Here is a 15,622-nt window from a genome sequence, read left to right as displayed (position 1 = left end):
TTATATACTTGAAAAATCGTTTTCTATCCACCTTGATATTGTTTGCTAGCTTGCTTTCATGTTTCATTTTTTCCTCCTAATGATTATTTTAGTTGCTTTCTGTAGGTTTTTAAAAGCTTCCCGATCCTCTATCTTCCTGCTAATTTTTGCTTTGTTGCATGCCCTCCCTCTTGCTTTTATATTAACTTTGACTTCCCTTGTCAGCCATTGTTCTACTATTTTGCCATTTGAGTATTTCTTTCTATTTGGAATACCTCTATCCTGCACCTCCTCATTTTTCCCAGAAACTCAAGCCATTGCTTCCCTGCTGTATTCTCTGCCAGCACCTCATTCCAATTAACTTTGGCCAAGTCCTCTCTCATATCACTGTAATTTCGATTACTCCACTGAGAGTTTCGATTACTCCACGATTGCTACATTCAAGTTGAACTCGCTCATATTGTGATCACTGCCTCCTAAGAGCTTGTTTACCTTCAGCATCCTAATCGCCTCTGGTTCATTACATAACAGCCAATCCAGTATAGCTAATCCCCCTATACAAATACAAAATTGAATCCCAAAATGACAAAACCCAAAGGGAAGTTAGAGTACAAATTCTTCCATGTTTTGAGTGTTCTAAAATCCACTTTACACACCATTGGTGATATATTCCAGGGATTTAGTGAAGAGGTAGAAGCTAAGCCATGAACTCAATGAATGGAATTGCAGGCTCAAAGGGGGGGGGGGACTTCACTCAGAGGGTGGTGCAAGTGTGGAGCGAACTACCAGCAGAAGTGGTGGATGCATGTTCAATTACAAAATTTAAGGGAAGCTTGAACAGGTACATAGATGGGAGGGGCATGGAGGGCTACCTGCTGACAATATATGTGCATCCTGGCAGGATCTTAATTGCTCTTCTTAGATATAGTTTCTAAGTACAAATATAGTTAAAGAGAGTTACTGACCTTGTCAAGTTAAATAGCTAGTAACAGTGTAAAGGTAGACTCACCTGTTTTCTCAACGTACTCTACAGTTGCTTCAAGCAGATTTATATGTTTGGGTTCAGAAATTACTACCGCCAACATCACATTTCCTGATGATGTTACAGTGAAGGAATTTAAACGCAAATGTTCACCACTGGAACATATTCTGTCAAACAAAGATACACTATTGGGAACAGCTTCACATGTTGCTCAACATATTTTACTAAATAATTGGTGTCAAAGTAATTACCATTTATTCATTTGGCAAGTTTAAAATGAAGGTGGCAGACAGTGAACTCTCAAGTTTTGAGAATCGTGAGCTTCTTAGATAACTTATTGTTGATTCTTCAGTCATATGCAGGAGCATGGGTACTACTTGATAGACTGTGAGTTGGGAGGTAGGATTTTGAATCCTCTGTTCTCCTCAGAGAACCAAATATAGTGGGTGATTTTTTTTATCATGATTGCAATAATTCTCCTGAACCCTCCTTACTGCTACACTATACAGCATCTCTGAAAGCTTCCAGATGCAAAGCAGCCAACCAACAGGATGAGCAAGAACACAAAGTACTCTGCAGATGCTGTGGTTAAATCAACACGTACAAACAAGCTGGATGAACTCAGCAGGTCGGGCAGCATCCGTTGAAAGGAGCTGCCTGACCTGAGCTCAACCAGCTTGTTTGTACGTGAGGATGAGCAAGAAACCATTCAACCTTGACTAACTTTAGTCCAGAGCAAAATGCTCAAATTCTACTCAATAACCTATGGTATGCAGCTAATCTTTAAGTACGTACTTACTCAGAGAGTGAGCTTCAAAGCTGCACTGATTCCTTTGCTGAAACATATGAGTGATAGATCTTTGTCTAGAAAACTACCAGTCTCTGCAACACTACACAGCTCCCAACAATCCAACCTCTCACACAACGGGGATATGCCATTCCCAGCATGTCCGATGTCCCATACCTCTTCTATCTATTTGACTGGTCAAGCCATTTGAAATAACAACCACTGTAGATATTAAACTACTTTAAGCATCAAATGACACATATATTTTGAAAGAGCTTAGTGACTGCAGTAGTATTGATACATCTAAACAGTTCTTTACTTAAAAATAATATAAATTCTTTCAAAATAACTCATGTTTCAGAACTATTCCTGAATTAATTGAATGTCAACGATACTAACTTTTAATAAATATTACAAAATTCATTTAAAACATCAATCAGAAAGTCATAAGGAAATGAAAAGGTTGCAAGTGAAAAAATATGGCCTTGCACCTGTGTGATTGCAAGGAAGTGAGAATATTACTCAAATTTTAGAGGACAGTAACTTTATTATCAAAGTACTTGTATGTCACCATATACTAGCAGGATTCATTTTCTTGCAGGCTTTCACAGTAGAACAAAGAAATGCACTAGAATCAACAAAAAACTGCACACAAGCACAGACTGACAAACACCAATGTGCAAAAGAAGATAACAGTGTAAGTACAATCATAAATTAATTAATAAAGAATACTGAGAACGTGAATTGTGGAGTCTTTGAAATAAGTCCACAGGTTCTGAAATCAGCTGAGTGTAATTATTCGTGCTAGTTCAGGAGCCTGATGGTTGAAGGGTAGTAACTGTTCCTGAACCTGGTCGTGTGGGACCCAAGAATCCTATACCTCCTTTCTGATGGCAGCAGCGAGAAGAGAGCATGGTGTATTATCTCAATGGTGTGGCTTTAGCCACATTTTATTATCAGAAATCAGTTTGTGATTCCTATGCTGTCTGTAAACCAACAGGAATTATTCTGGGCCTTCAGGAGATATTGAATAGGATATAAACTTCATGCTCCAATGAAAGTATAAAGAAGTGAACATCCTGCAGAAACTAAGAACCAAAAAAGTTAGCAACAAGCATGAACCTGAATGTCAGAAAATATCATGAACTGCACTGACAGTTACGGATGATTACAGGATGAAACTGTAAGTTAAACAGTACAGAGAAGGCCATCATGGATGCTAACAAAGGAAAGCACAAGTAACAGTGAAAGACATACTGAATTTAAAGTGAAAGTAACATAGTGATGGCTTCAGTCGGGAAAGTTGATGAATTTGACAGTGCTAATGAAGGCTGGGAGTCGTATAATTGAGAGGGTGGAATTGTATTGTAACACTAACAATGTGGAGGAGCAAAAGGAAGTCCCCATCCTTCTCAGCTTAATGGGCCCAAGAACATGCAGTCTCTTACGAAACCTAGTAACCTCTGGAAGACCAGCAAGCAAGATGTTCGACAGAATTGTTACAATTTTTCAAAATCACTTGAGCCCTAAACCACTGGTAATAGCTGAGAGATTTAGATTTTAGAAAAGGAGCCAGTCAAAAGATGAAAGCCCTTCTGAATACATTGAACAACTGCACAGACTTTCCCAGTACTGTGACATTAGAGATGAACTTTCTGATGTATTAAGGGATAGGCTTGTATGTGGCACGCATAGTCAAATCACTCAAAACAGGCTGCTTTCAGAAAGAGACCTAATCTTAGAACGGGTATTGACCATTGCAATATCGTTGAGAGACTGCAGCAAAGGATGAAGTAGAAAAAGAGGTTAGAATGTGAAATGCACAAAATGTTCCTGAATGGTGCAAGAAGCCAGAGATGTTATCAATGTGGCAAATCCTCCCAAGATGCAAATGACTGTTGGTACAAAGTAAAAGTCTGCAGAAAGTGTCACAGACAAGGTCACAGAGGGAATGTGCAAGGCGGACAGAAAGCACAGCCAAGTGGAGAATTTCACACACAAGACGAAGCAAATGCATAAAGTGACCAAATATGAGATCAGACAACACAGTGTTTGACAAAGATGAGCACTTTTTGGATATGAAGGGTTGAGAAAAATCCATCTAGACTGGCACTCAATCAAACATCTCGGTGTGACAACGGCAGCCCAAAGGGTTGCACTAACCAGGGACTGGCACAGCTGCTTGATGCTAATAAGAAGGTGTTTGAGAAAGGGATTGGTAAATTCAAAGGCATGAAAGCCAGAATTCAACTGGATGAAACATCAACACCAAAATTCCAGAAAGCGCAAGCAGTGCCGCATGCACTATGTCCAAGAGTGGATGCTGAACTTCAGAGTTTGAATGAGTCTGTAATTCTCTACAAGGCCGAGTGGAGCGATTGAGCCATGCCCATTTGCATATGTGTGTATTTCAAGGTGAGCATCAACCTGGTGCTGTGTACTGTGCAGTATCTGCTGCCATTAATAGAAGGCATTTTTGCATCTTTGGCAAGCGGGGAGAGATTTTCAAAGATTGTCTTGTCACAAGCCTGTCTGCAAATGAAGATTGAGTAGTCAAGCAGGAAGTTCTTCACAATCAACACTCACAAGGGATTGTTCTAGAATAATTGTCTCGTCTTTGGCGTCACATCAGCTCCAGCAATTTGGCAAAGAGCAATGGGCCAAGTGTTCCGAGATATCCCAGGAACACAATGTTACCTTGATGACATCATTGTGACTGGCAAGAATGATGAAGAGCACCTCCAGAACCTCGGTAAAGTGTTTACAGGCTGAGTGAGTATGGTCTGTGTGCAAAGAGAGAATTGTGAGTTTTTCAAGAATAAAATCTCATATAGCGGACATGTCGTTGACAAGCATGGCTTACACAAGGCACAAGAGAAGACTGAAGCAGTGCTACAGGCACCCAAACCAGAAAATGTGTCACAACTCAGATCATAGTCGAGCCTTGCAAACTACTACCACTGGTTTCTCCCAGATATTGCTACAGTACTGCTCCCATGGAACGCTCTGCTGCAATGTGGGAATGATCAGAAAGAGGTGAAAGAGCATTCAAGGAAACAAAGAGACTAAAAACATTCGATGAACTGTTCACCCATTATGGCCCATCACTGCCCATCAGAGTGGCATGTGATGCACCCCCTTATGGCATTGGAGCTGTTTTGTCATACATTATGAAACTTGGATCTGAATGCCTGATTGCGCTTCCTTCAACATCACTGCAGAACACAACTACACACAGATCGTCTGAGAGGCCCTTAGTCTAGTATGGGGAATAAAGAAGTTCCACCACTCCCTCTACAGAAAGAAGTTTACGCTAGTGATGAATCACCAGCTCCTTGTGTCCAATTTCAATCCCAGGAAGGGAATCCCAGTAATGATTGCTACCTGGTTACAATGCTGGGCACTTTTCCTAGGAGCCCTCGCTCATGATATAGAGTTCAAGGTTACCAAGCAACACAGCGATGCTGACGGCTTGTCATGTCTTCTACTGTTGGAAACTGAAGAAGGCAAGTCTTCATGCTGTGGCCCAGCAGAGGTGCATTGGTGGACCAGTTGCCAGTAGCAAATTCTGAAACACAAAGGGAAACAAGGAATGACCAAACATTGTCGTAAGTCTATGATATCACCAGGCAAGGATGGCCAGCTCATGATACCCCTCTGTGTTCAGGGTTCTCAGTGACATGAGACCACCTGTCAGTATGTCAAAGAACACTGACGTGTGGATCTTGTATGTGGTTCCCTCCAATCTGCACACCAGAGTAGTAGAAAATCTGCGTGAAAGACACCTGGGTACAGTCAAGATGAAGAATCTCATCCAGAACTATTTGTGGTAGCTAGGAATAGATAAACAGATTAAAAACTTGGCCAACAGTGGTTTGGGATGCCAAAAAGTTAAAAATTAACCCCCACAGATATTGTTATGCCTGTGGGAGTGGCCATCGTCAACATGACAAGAGTACATAGTGACTTTGCTGGGCTATTCATGGACTCCGTGTTTCTGATTGCTGTGGAATTGCTCATTCGAAGTAGCCAGAGGTCCAACCAATAAAGTCAACCACCTTGGCAAGGACTACTTCCGCCCTGAGGACTATCTTCACCAGAAACGGCTTACCAGAACAAACTGTGAGTGACCACGGACCACAATACATGTTAGAAGAGTTCAGAACGTTCATGAAGAAAAATGGCATCAGACATTTCAAGTCAGCTTCTCACCACCCAGCAACAAATGTGTTAGCTGAAAGGTTTGTCCAAACCTTCAAGAAGTCCATTAAAGCGATAGACAAGGAGGACATTTCTCTACAGTACAAGGTGGAAAACTTCTTTGTGTGTATCAGAACTCTTTTCATGTGATGACAAATCAAACACTTGCAATGCTGTTCAAGAGCAGGAATCTGACATCTCACATAGACCTCCTGAAACCAGATCTGCAGAGGGAAGTACAGAATAAACAGTTCACCCAGTTCAATCAGTAAGGAGCTTCGCAGTTGGAGATGGAATCCCACCACGTGATTACCGAGAAGACAAGTGGACGGTCAGTAGGATAGCTACCAGAACTGGACTACTGATGAACACAGTGATTGTTGGAGATCATACATGGAGACGTCACGTGGACCAGATACTGGATGCACAACCGAAGAACACACCTGAGTCGACTACATCCAACAAGAAGGACACATTACAGCCACTGGACTTCCCTCTCAGTGATGCTCACGTCACTGACAGCAATGTGACACTGGAAATCGAGAACGTTGTATTTGACAAGACACCTACCGAACCAGATGCCATTCCACAGGTCCAGAGATGCTACCCTGAAGAAACAGAGTGCCACCCAAAGGACTGAATCTTTAGAAATGTGAAGTTGGGTGTTGACTGTTATTGTGAAAGAATGTTTATTTGGAATATGGGTTTATGAAAGGGAAATTGAATGTTTTGTATATATACAGTTGTATGTGCATTAATCTAAAGGGGGTAATGTATGGATCTTCTTTTTTAGAGCACTACATGTTGATCTGTCTGTGTGTGTACATTGCTCTCTCTCTCGCTGCAAGGTGAATACACCAGTTAAAGCCATCGCCCACATGTGTGCTTTTATTTAATTGATAAGTAGTTGATAGTAGTATGTACCACAGGCCAGTACCCCTATCAACTCAAACTCTACTTTAATCACACCTTGTACATACACGGCCTACAACACTCACCACGTGGAAATGTTTAGGTGCAGTGCACGGTGACAGAGTGTGTTGTCCCTACAGCTCTGATTGCTTAATGCTTTATTGTGCAATGGGGATAAAAATACTTCATTGTTAACAGAATTTGAATCTGGAGAAGTTAATGAGAACAATACAAAAGGTCAAGTGACGTTGATAAAGTAAACTTGAATATTTACTTTAACTTGAGAATGAAAAAGAAAATGGAGAACTAATTGAAGAAAGTTTTCTGAAAACTATACAGCTGAATAAACCCAGGGCTAATGCTTGCATGGTCTGTGAACAGAATCTGGATACTGCCAGTAGGTGTTCTTGGGTTATGTTACGTCCTATAAAATTTAAAGGGGATCTTTTACAGGTATACGTTTATGGAACACATGACTCCATATGCTTACATGAGAGAAGATGGGAAAATCCAAAATGTCACACATCATTTTTATTTCCCATGCTCCTTTTATATGACATAACAAGGATCTTAATAAGCATTGTCTCATTAATCACTAGATTGCTGTCAGTTTACAGTTTAGAGAAATTCTTCTCAATATTACTATGAGGTACAGTAATATCACAGTTTTTATAACCACAACTGTGAGGAACAATGAATTATTGTAGGACTTTCATTAAACAAAAAATTAATGTTGTGTCACATAAGACTTTCTAACTGAATATTCCATTAAGATGCTTCAAGTAATTTGGCCTCAGCAAGGAAAATAGTGATGGGTTATAATGAAATCCTGAATTAAATGGCAACATTATGCTGGAATTTTAAGAATTTTGTGTAGCCCATTTGCTTCATAAAAATGAAATTGCTTTGTGTTATAGACAAACTGTTCCAGAACAATACTTATCACATATTTACATCACTGCAAAAGTATTAGCCATCAGCAAGATACATTTTTAAAATTTTCTAAAACAAAACTTGTCTTTGCAACATGTTTTATCTTTCCTATCTGAGTGCACATAGAGTAACAGAGTCAAGGAGCAATTCAGCATAGATTTAGGTCCTTTATCCTTCTTGCAGGATGGCACGAAGCAACAGATGGTTGTAGACTCAGCCAGCTCCATTACGGGTACAATCAAGAAAAGCTTCAAAAGGCAGTGCCTTAAGAATGCAGCATCTAGTATTAAGGGTGCTCACCATCCAGTACATGCCCAACTCTTCATTGATACCACTGGCCAGGAGATACAGGGGCCTGAAGGTTCATATTCAACATTTCAGGAACAGCTTCTTCCCCTCTGCCAGCTGGTTTCTGAACAGTCCGTGAAAACAACCTCACCATTTCTCTTTTGCACTATTTATTTATTGTGACTTTTTTTACGTCCTGCACTGCACTGCTGCCACAAAACAACACATTTCATGACATGTATCAGATTAATCTGATTCTGACCTATCCAAGTGCTTCATAAATGTTACTCTTACACCTGCCTAAGCCACTTCATCTGGCAGCTCACTCGATATGCTCACCACTCTCTGCAAGACAAAATTGCCTTCAGATCCCTTTTAAATCTCCCCCCCCCCCCCCCCCACTGACCTTAAGACTCTGCCTGCTAAATTTGGACTCCTCAACCCTGGGGAAAAATCTGTTACCATCCATTTTACCTGTGATTCATAATTGTAAACATTTCTATTTTCCAAGGCACAACAACCCATGCCTGGCCACCTCACACCTATTGTAAGGGTGTCTCTAAGCCCTTTTGTCCTGGCAACATCCTACTAAATATTTTCTGCACTCTTTTCAGCTTAACTTCATCTTTCCTATATCAAGGTGACCAAATCTGTAGACAGCAACTTCCAGTGCAGTCACACCAGTCATTTATACAACTGCAACATTAAGTCCAAGTTCCTATACTCAATGCCCTGTCTAATGAAGGCCAGACTCATAAATGCTTTTATCCCCACCACCCTGTCTACATGTGACACCATTTTTTATAAACTATGCACATGTACCCCTTGGTTTCTCTGTTCCATTTGTTACGTCTGTAGCCCCCTCCTTTGTGAGAATCACAAGATCACTGTTGGGTTGAGTCAAGATGCCCAGGAAATGAGAGAGAGATGAAAATGCCTCGTTTCCCCAGCGATGTAAAGCTACGGGATATGGCCATTGTCAACGGAAGACCAAGTTGTGTATTGAGTACTGTACTATTCATTGAAGCCCCTCAGGGGATGACCAGAATGGGCTGGTTGAGGGATTGCATCATCCCAACCTGATTGACATCTGAGACCCCGTGAGGAAGTATAAAAGAGGGTTTGGGGAACAACCCCTTCAGATGCACCAGAAGAAATGCTAGCAGTCCCATGACAACGGGAGGCCATTTGAAGGAGGCCACGTGCGTTCAGTTCCGTTGCCTGGAACTGGTGGCATGTAACACGGAAAACAGCTTTTAGCCAACAACGGGGAAACCAATTCCCCGACTCAACGGATTGGCACCCTAAAGACTGGGCAATTTTAAACCGTCTCTCTCTTAAACCCAAAACGCTGCAGCTTGAACGAACTAAATGTGACTTTTGTATTTCCATCGGACAATATATTATCCCCTAGACAACGATAGAGCTATTTCTTCTAGATTCCTATTATACCCACGCTTTTAGATTTAGTATTGACGACGTATATTATCTATATGTTTGCATTAACCTTATTTTTGTGCCCCTTTATCAATAAATACTTTTAAAAATAGTACCATCAGATTTCAACGGACCTCTCTATCTTTGCTGGTAAGTGACCCAGTTACGGGGTTTCATAACACATTACACTCCCTAAGTGCCCTACCATTCACACGTCCTCAGAGGTTTGACTTTCCAACAAATGTATCACTTCACTCTTTATCTCTATTGAAATCCACTTGCCACCCCTTAGCACATCTCCTTAACTTATCCTTTAATAACCTTCTTCACTATCAACAGCATCTCCTAATTTTGTGTCACCTGAAAGTTTACTGATCAATTGCATCCAAATCACGTATTTATTGATTGATTGGGGTATGCACTGAATAGGCCCTTCTGGCCCTCTGGGTCACGCTGCCCAGCAATCCCCTAATTTAATCCAAGCCTAATCACAGGACAGTCTACTATGACCAATTAGCCTACCTAGTGGTATGCCTTTGGAGTGTGGCAGGAAACCAGGGCACCTGGAGGAAACACACACTGTCATGGGGAGGATGTATAAACTTCTTACAGGCAGCAGCGGGAATTGAATCTGGGTTGGCTACACTGTAAAGCATTGTACTAACCACTAACAAGGGTCCTCTTTTCTGAGAAACAACTCTCGACTACCACCCTTTGCTTCCAACCCCTGAGCTAATTTTGAATCCACCTAACTCTTCTTGGATTCCATAGGATATAAATGTCCAGATTAGACTGTATGGACCTTGTCAAAGGCCTTGCTAAAGTCCAAATAGACAATGTCCACACCCTATACCCTTTTGGTTACTTCCTCAAAAGAAAACTTGAAAAGCACAACCCTCTAAGCATGAAGTCATACTGACTCTGTCTAGTAGATTCTGTCCTTCAGTAAAGAATTCTTTCCCTCCAGTAACTTGTCCCACATCTAAACTTTGAGCTAGCCCTACACTCTGCGTGAAGAAAACATATCTGACAATTCATTATCCAATAAACTTTGTGTTAGTACTGACATTAGTTTCTCCCTCTGGTTTCAAGTAAATTCAATAAATTTTGCAGAGCTTTCCACGGAAGTCCCACTAAGCTTGATTTTCCCACATGAATGCTGGTCTGAAACTTGCAATCTTGTAATTTCAAAACTGAACTCTGACAATTCAATAACTGTGTGGCTGCTTACACAATTTCACAGATTGTGAAATCTGACTGTTGAACAGATGCCAATAAGTTTAAGGTAAACATTTTAATAGTTTTATAGCTCTGAAATGTTTTATAAGCTTTTAGAATTGAACATTTAATTTTCTATTTTTTAGTTTGTTTCTGTCAGAATCATTCATACTTTCTGATGTCTGGTAACTACCTCAATAAGTTCTTCACTCAAAAGATGGTGTGAGTATGGAACAGAATGCCATGGAAGTAGTAGATGTGGGTTCAACTGCGATGTCTGCGAGTGTTTGAATAGGTACGTGGACAGGTAGCTGGGACTATGCAGAAGACCAGATCAGCACCTGGTTGACTAAATGGGCTGAATGGCCTGTTTCTGTGCCATAGTGTTCTATGACTGCAAGTGGAAAGGAATGGTGTATATGATGTAGCCATCAGTTAATAATTTATTAATCTGGTTCATGGGTACAGCTTGTTCTATAGTTTCCTAAGAAACCAATGAGTAATTGGGAGAACCAAAAAGAGAATGGGTCTATAAAAATAAAAAGCAAACTTGAAATTCAGGTCAATAATTTCCATTTCACACAAATTGAAAGTGAGGCAATTAACTATTCATTTCAATACAGAGGTACTGATGTCTTATTGCAATGGCTTCATATGGCTATGTTTCAAAATTGTTTCACTGATTCTGGAGCACAATTTGGTTCTATGTGATTGTGGGAAAATATGTAAAGTCAGGTTTACACCCTCATGAGAAGACCTACAATCAGGATCAAACAATTCAAATTACCATGTAGATATATCTAGTAGCTTGCTGTCCAAATATCAACATCAATAATTCCCTCCCACACCCACCCCCACATATGGAAAATCATGCAGCTGAATGATGTTAAATCAATCAGTAGTTCCAGATGACTGGAGGTGCCAAATATTTCTCCTTTGTTCAAGAAAGAGAGTTGTGATTACCCTGGGAACTACAGACCAGTGAGTCTTATTTCAGTGGTGAGAATTCTTAGAGACAGGATTTACGAGTATTTGGAGAGGCATAGTCTGATTAAGGATAGTCCACATGGTTTTGTGAGGCAAAGGCAATGCTTCATGAGTTGATTGAATTCTTTAAGGATGTGACAAAGCACATTGATGAACGTAGTTCACTGCATGAGGAAGTGGAAGGATGAGTTAGTAAGTTTGCAGATGATATGAAGGTTGGTGAAGTTGTAGGTTTCAATGGTACATTGACAGTTGCAGAGCTGGGCTGGGAAGTGGCAGATGCAGTTCAAATTGGAGAAGTGGGATGATGTGATTCATTTTGGAGGGTCAAATTTGAAGGCAGAGTACAGAGTGAATGGCAGGATTCTTGGCAGTGTGGAGGAACACAGAAATCTTGGGGCCAATGTTCATAAATCTGTCAAAGGTGCTGTGCAAGTTGACAAGCCTGTAAGAAGCATATTGTGTGTTGGTCTTCATTAGTCAGGGATAAAGCTGAAGGGCCACAAGTTAATGTTGCAGCTCTGGTTAGACCACACTTGGAACATTGTGTTCAATTCCGGTCTCCTCATTTTAAGAAGAGCATAGAAACTTTAGAGAAGGTGGCAGAGGAGATTTACCAGAATGCTGCCTGGACTAGAGGGCATGTCTTATGAAGATAGGTTGAGTGATCTAGGGCTTTTCTCTTTGGAGTGAAGGAGGATGAGAGGTGAATTGATAGAGGTGTACAAGATGATAAGAGACACAGATAGAGTCGATAGCTAGAGGCTTTTTCCCAGGATGGAAATGTCTAATACAAAGTGACATAATGTTAAGGTGATTGGAGGAAAGTCTAGCGGGGATGTCAGAGGTAAGTTCTTTACACAGAGAGTGGTGGGTGTGTGAAAAACCCTGCGGGGATGGTGGAGGCAGATACATTAGGGGCATTTAATAAACGTTTAGATAGACTCATGGATGATAGAAAAACAGAGTTATATAGGAGGGAAAGGCAAGATTGATCTCAGAATAGGTTAAAAGGTCGGCATAACATTGTTAGTCAAATGACCTGTATGTGTTGTGAGGTTCAATATTATATTAACATTTTATAGAAAACTTGGTTCTTCTGCACTAAATCTTTGCAGCAGTCTAGAAAGAAAGAGAGGAAAAGCTCCAGTCAGCAATCATGCTACTTTCTGTAGTTTCCATTCTGGCTCTGATGATGCAAGATCTCCTTGCACACGTTCTCTGAATTCATAAATGCTTTTGCATGCAAGAATGTCAAAAGAGCATGTTGAAAACATATGGATTTAACAAAATGACAAAATGCATTTAAGAATTTTCTCCTGGCAGACGATATGGAAGCTGTCTTTTATACTCACTTTATACATGAGAATGCCATTGGAGAAACCTTTTCAGGAAGAAGGGGAAAATCAAGTCATTTGATTTTATCATTCCTGATCCCTAATCACACACCGACTGCCAATGTACAGATTTTTGTGATGAATATTTGCTATCCAATGATGTTGTGCTCCGTACCTCGTGATTAACTTCAGCTTTGCAGGCACCAGTGAGTCATAGAATGCAATGTAATTCATGTTGCAATCACCATTCATAAAATACTTCTTAATAGAAATTTGCACTGTCTGGTTTGCAGGCCCTCTCATCTCCCAACGGCATGGCAAAGATTCGTTCCACTGGACTCTTGCACCAGTCACAGAACATGCTGAAGGGTGAGATATGATCAAAAGAACTTAATGTAGGAACAAAACTGACTCATTGTTCCTTGTTACAACTGTAAAATTGTCTGTAAATACTGTTCAGTAGTAACTGGAACACAAAGTATCCTTGTACACTAGTTTGAAACAGGGTTTAATAAAATTAATCTATTCAGATGGAGGCTGCTAAGCTTCCTGGACATTAAGTATCCTTTGTACCCGACAAAACTAAACTATTTTGAATTTTAATTTTAACTGAATCAATAGGTAAACAGAATGTAAGTTATATTCTGTGTAGCTAGGGGTATATAGTGAGCAAACTGACCAACCTGAATTCTTGCCAGACAGATTGACTTGTATCGAACTCTCCTTTGTCTATCCTGCCTGTTATTTCTTCAAAATCTTTTCTACCCTAAGCATCTTTTATATTCTAGTTATAAGCTGGAATCAGTGGTCAACTGGATAATAGAATTAAGGTCATATTATCAACTCTGTCATTAGAATGATGGACAGCAGGTAAGTTAACCTTACCAAACGCATCTGCTGCTGCCTATATTGCTACCATTTGACACTGTCTATACTTTGTTGACTTCAGCCTTAATCACGAAAAGTTGATTTTCTGAAATTATCACATTGTGAACCAATTTGCATGTTCCACTTGGTGCAGTTCTTTTGTGTGTGACGGTTGGCTGACAAATTTCAACTTCTATTTATTTCATTATGAACATTGTTTTGCGCTTTGAAAGATGTTACTTTATTGAATACCATGTGAAATTTATCAAAACTCTGCTACTAAGACTCTTGGCAGTGTGGAGGATCAGAGGGATCTTGGGGTCCAAGTCCATAGGACGCTCAAAGCAGCTGCGATGGTTGACTCTGTGGTTAAGAAGGCTTATAGTGTGTTGGCCTTCATCAATCGTGGAATTGAATTTAGGAGCCGAGAGGTAATGTTGCAGCTATATAGGACCCTGGTCAGACCCCACTTGGAGTCCTGCACTCAGTTCTGGTTGCCTCACTACAGGACAGATGTGGAAACCATAGAAATGGTGCAGAGGAGATTTACAAGGATGTTGCCTGGATTTGGGAGCATGACTTATGAGAATAGGTTGAGTGAACTCGACCTTTTCTCCTTGGAACGATGGAGGATGAGAGGTGACCTGATGGAGGTGTGTAAGATGATGAGAGGCATTGATTGTGTGGATAGTCAAAGGCTTTTTCCCAGGGCTGAAATGGTTGCCACAAGAGGACACAGGTTTAAGGTGCTGGGGAGCAGGTACAGAGGAGATGTCAGCGGTAAGTTTTTTACTCAAGAGAGTGGTGAGTGTGTGGAATGGGCTGCCGACGATGGTGGTGGAGGCAGATATGATAGGGTCTTTTAAGAGACTCTTGGATAGGTACATGGAGCTTAGAAAAATAGAGGGCTGTGGGTAAGCCTAGTAATTTCTAAGGTAGAGACACATTTGGCACAACTTTGTGGGCCTAAGGGCCTGTATTCTGCTGTATGTTTTCTATGTTTCTATGTCTTTCAAACAAATTAAAATAAGCTAGAGACAAGTGGAACAGCCATTCTTGGAGTGGACACTGTGAGTGGGATTTTGAGGCTCTGGCTCCTCGAGGCTTCAGTCACAGAAAGTGAATAACTGTAGGTAGATTTTGTCCCTACAGTTTATTTATTGTTTCTCCTTCTTTATATTTTTTCAGTTAGAACAGTCAGGCAGTATGGTTGAATGCTCCTCTTGCAGGATGTGGGAAGACAGGGAAACCGCATTAAGGAGTTGGAACTGGAACTGGGTGAACTCCAGATCATTCGGAAGGCTGATGGGGTGATAGATTGGACTGGTAGTTCCACTCAAGGTGCAGGACACAGGAAACTGGGTGAGGGTCAGGAAGGGGAAAGGGGTTAAACAGCCAGTGTAGAGTCTCCCTGTGGCCAACTCCCTCAACAACAGGTATGCCTCAAAGGGCCGGAATGGCCTATTCTGCGCAGTATTTCAATAAATAAATACTTTTTGAAATTGGTCCTCTGGAATATCAGAATGTTAATTCATGCTTAGAACCAAAGCGGATGAGGGAGATCTTAGGTGAATATTTCTCCTCTGTACTAACTCAGGAGATGAACGCAGGGTCTATAGAAATGAGCAAAGCTGTATTGACCTCATGGACCCTGTACAGATCAGAGGAGGAGGTGTTTGCTGTCTTCAGGCAAAT

General features: G+C 40.8%; 1 long non-coding RNA gene across 1 annotated transcript; it reads left to right on the top strand.

The window, feature by feature from the left end:
• Positions 1-2,348: 2,348 nt before the first annotated feature.
• Positions 2,349-13,931, top strand: LOC132393383 (uncharacterized). The gene is made up of 4 exons (XR_009511858.1): positions 2,349-2,445; positions 10,883-11,031; positions 13,354-13,429; positions 13,849-13,931. It is a non-coding gene; the product is annotated as an uncharacterized LOC132393383 (long non-coding RNA).
• The last annotated feature ends 1,691 nt before the right edge of the window (positions 13,932-15,622 follow it).

Source organism: Hypanus sabinus, chromosome 4 (assembly GCF_030144855.1).
Source record: "Hypanus sabinus isolate sHypSab1 chromosome 4, sHypSab1.hap1, whole genome shotgun sequence".
Classification (NCBI taxonomy): Eukaryota; Metazoa; Chordata; class Chondrichthyes; order Myliobatiformes; family Dasyatidae; genus Hypanus; species Hypanus sabinus.
Note: the sequence above shows the minus strand (reverse complement) of the source record. Positions and strands in the feature narration are given on the sequence as shown.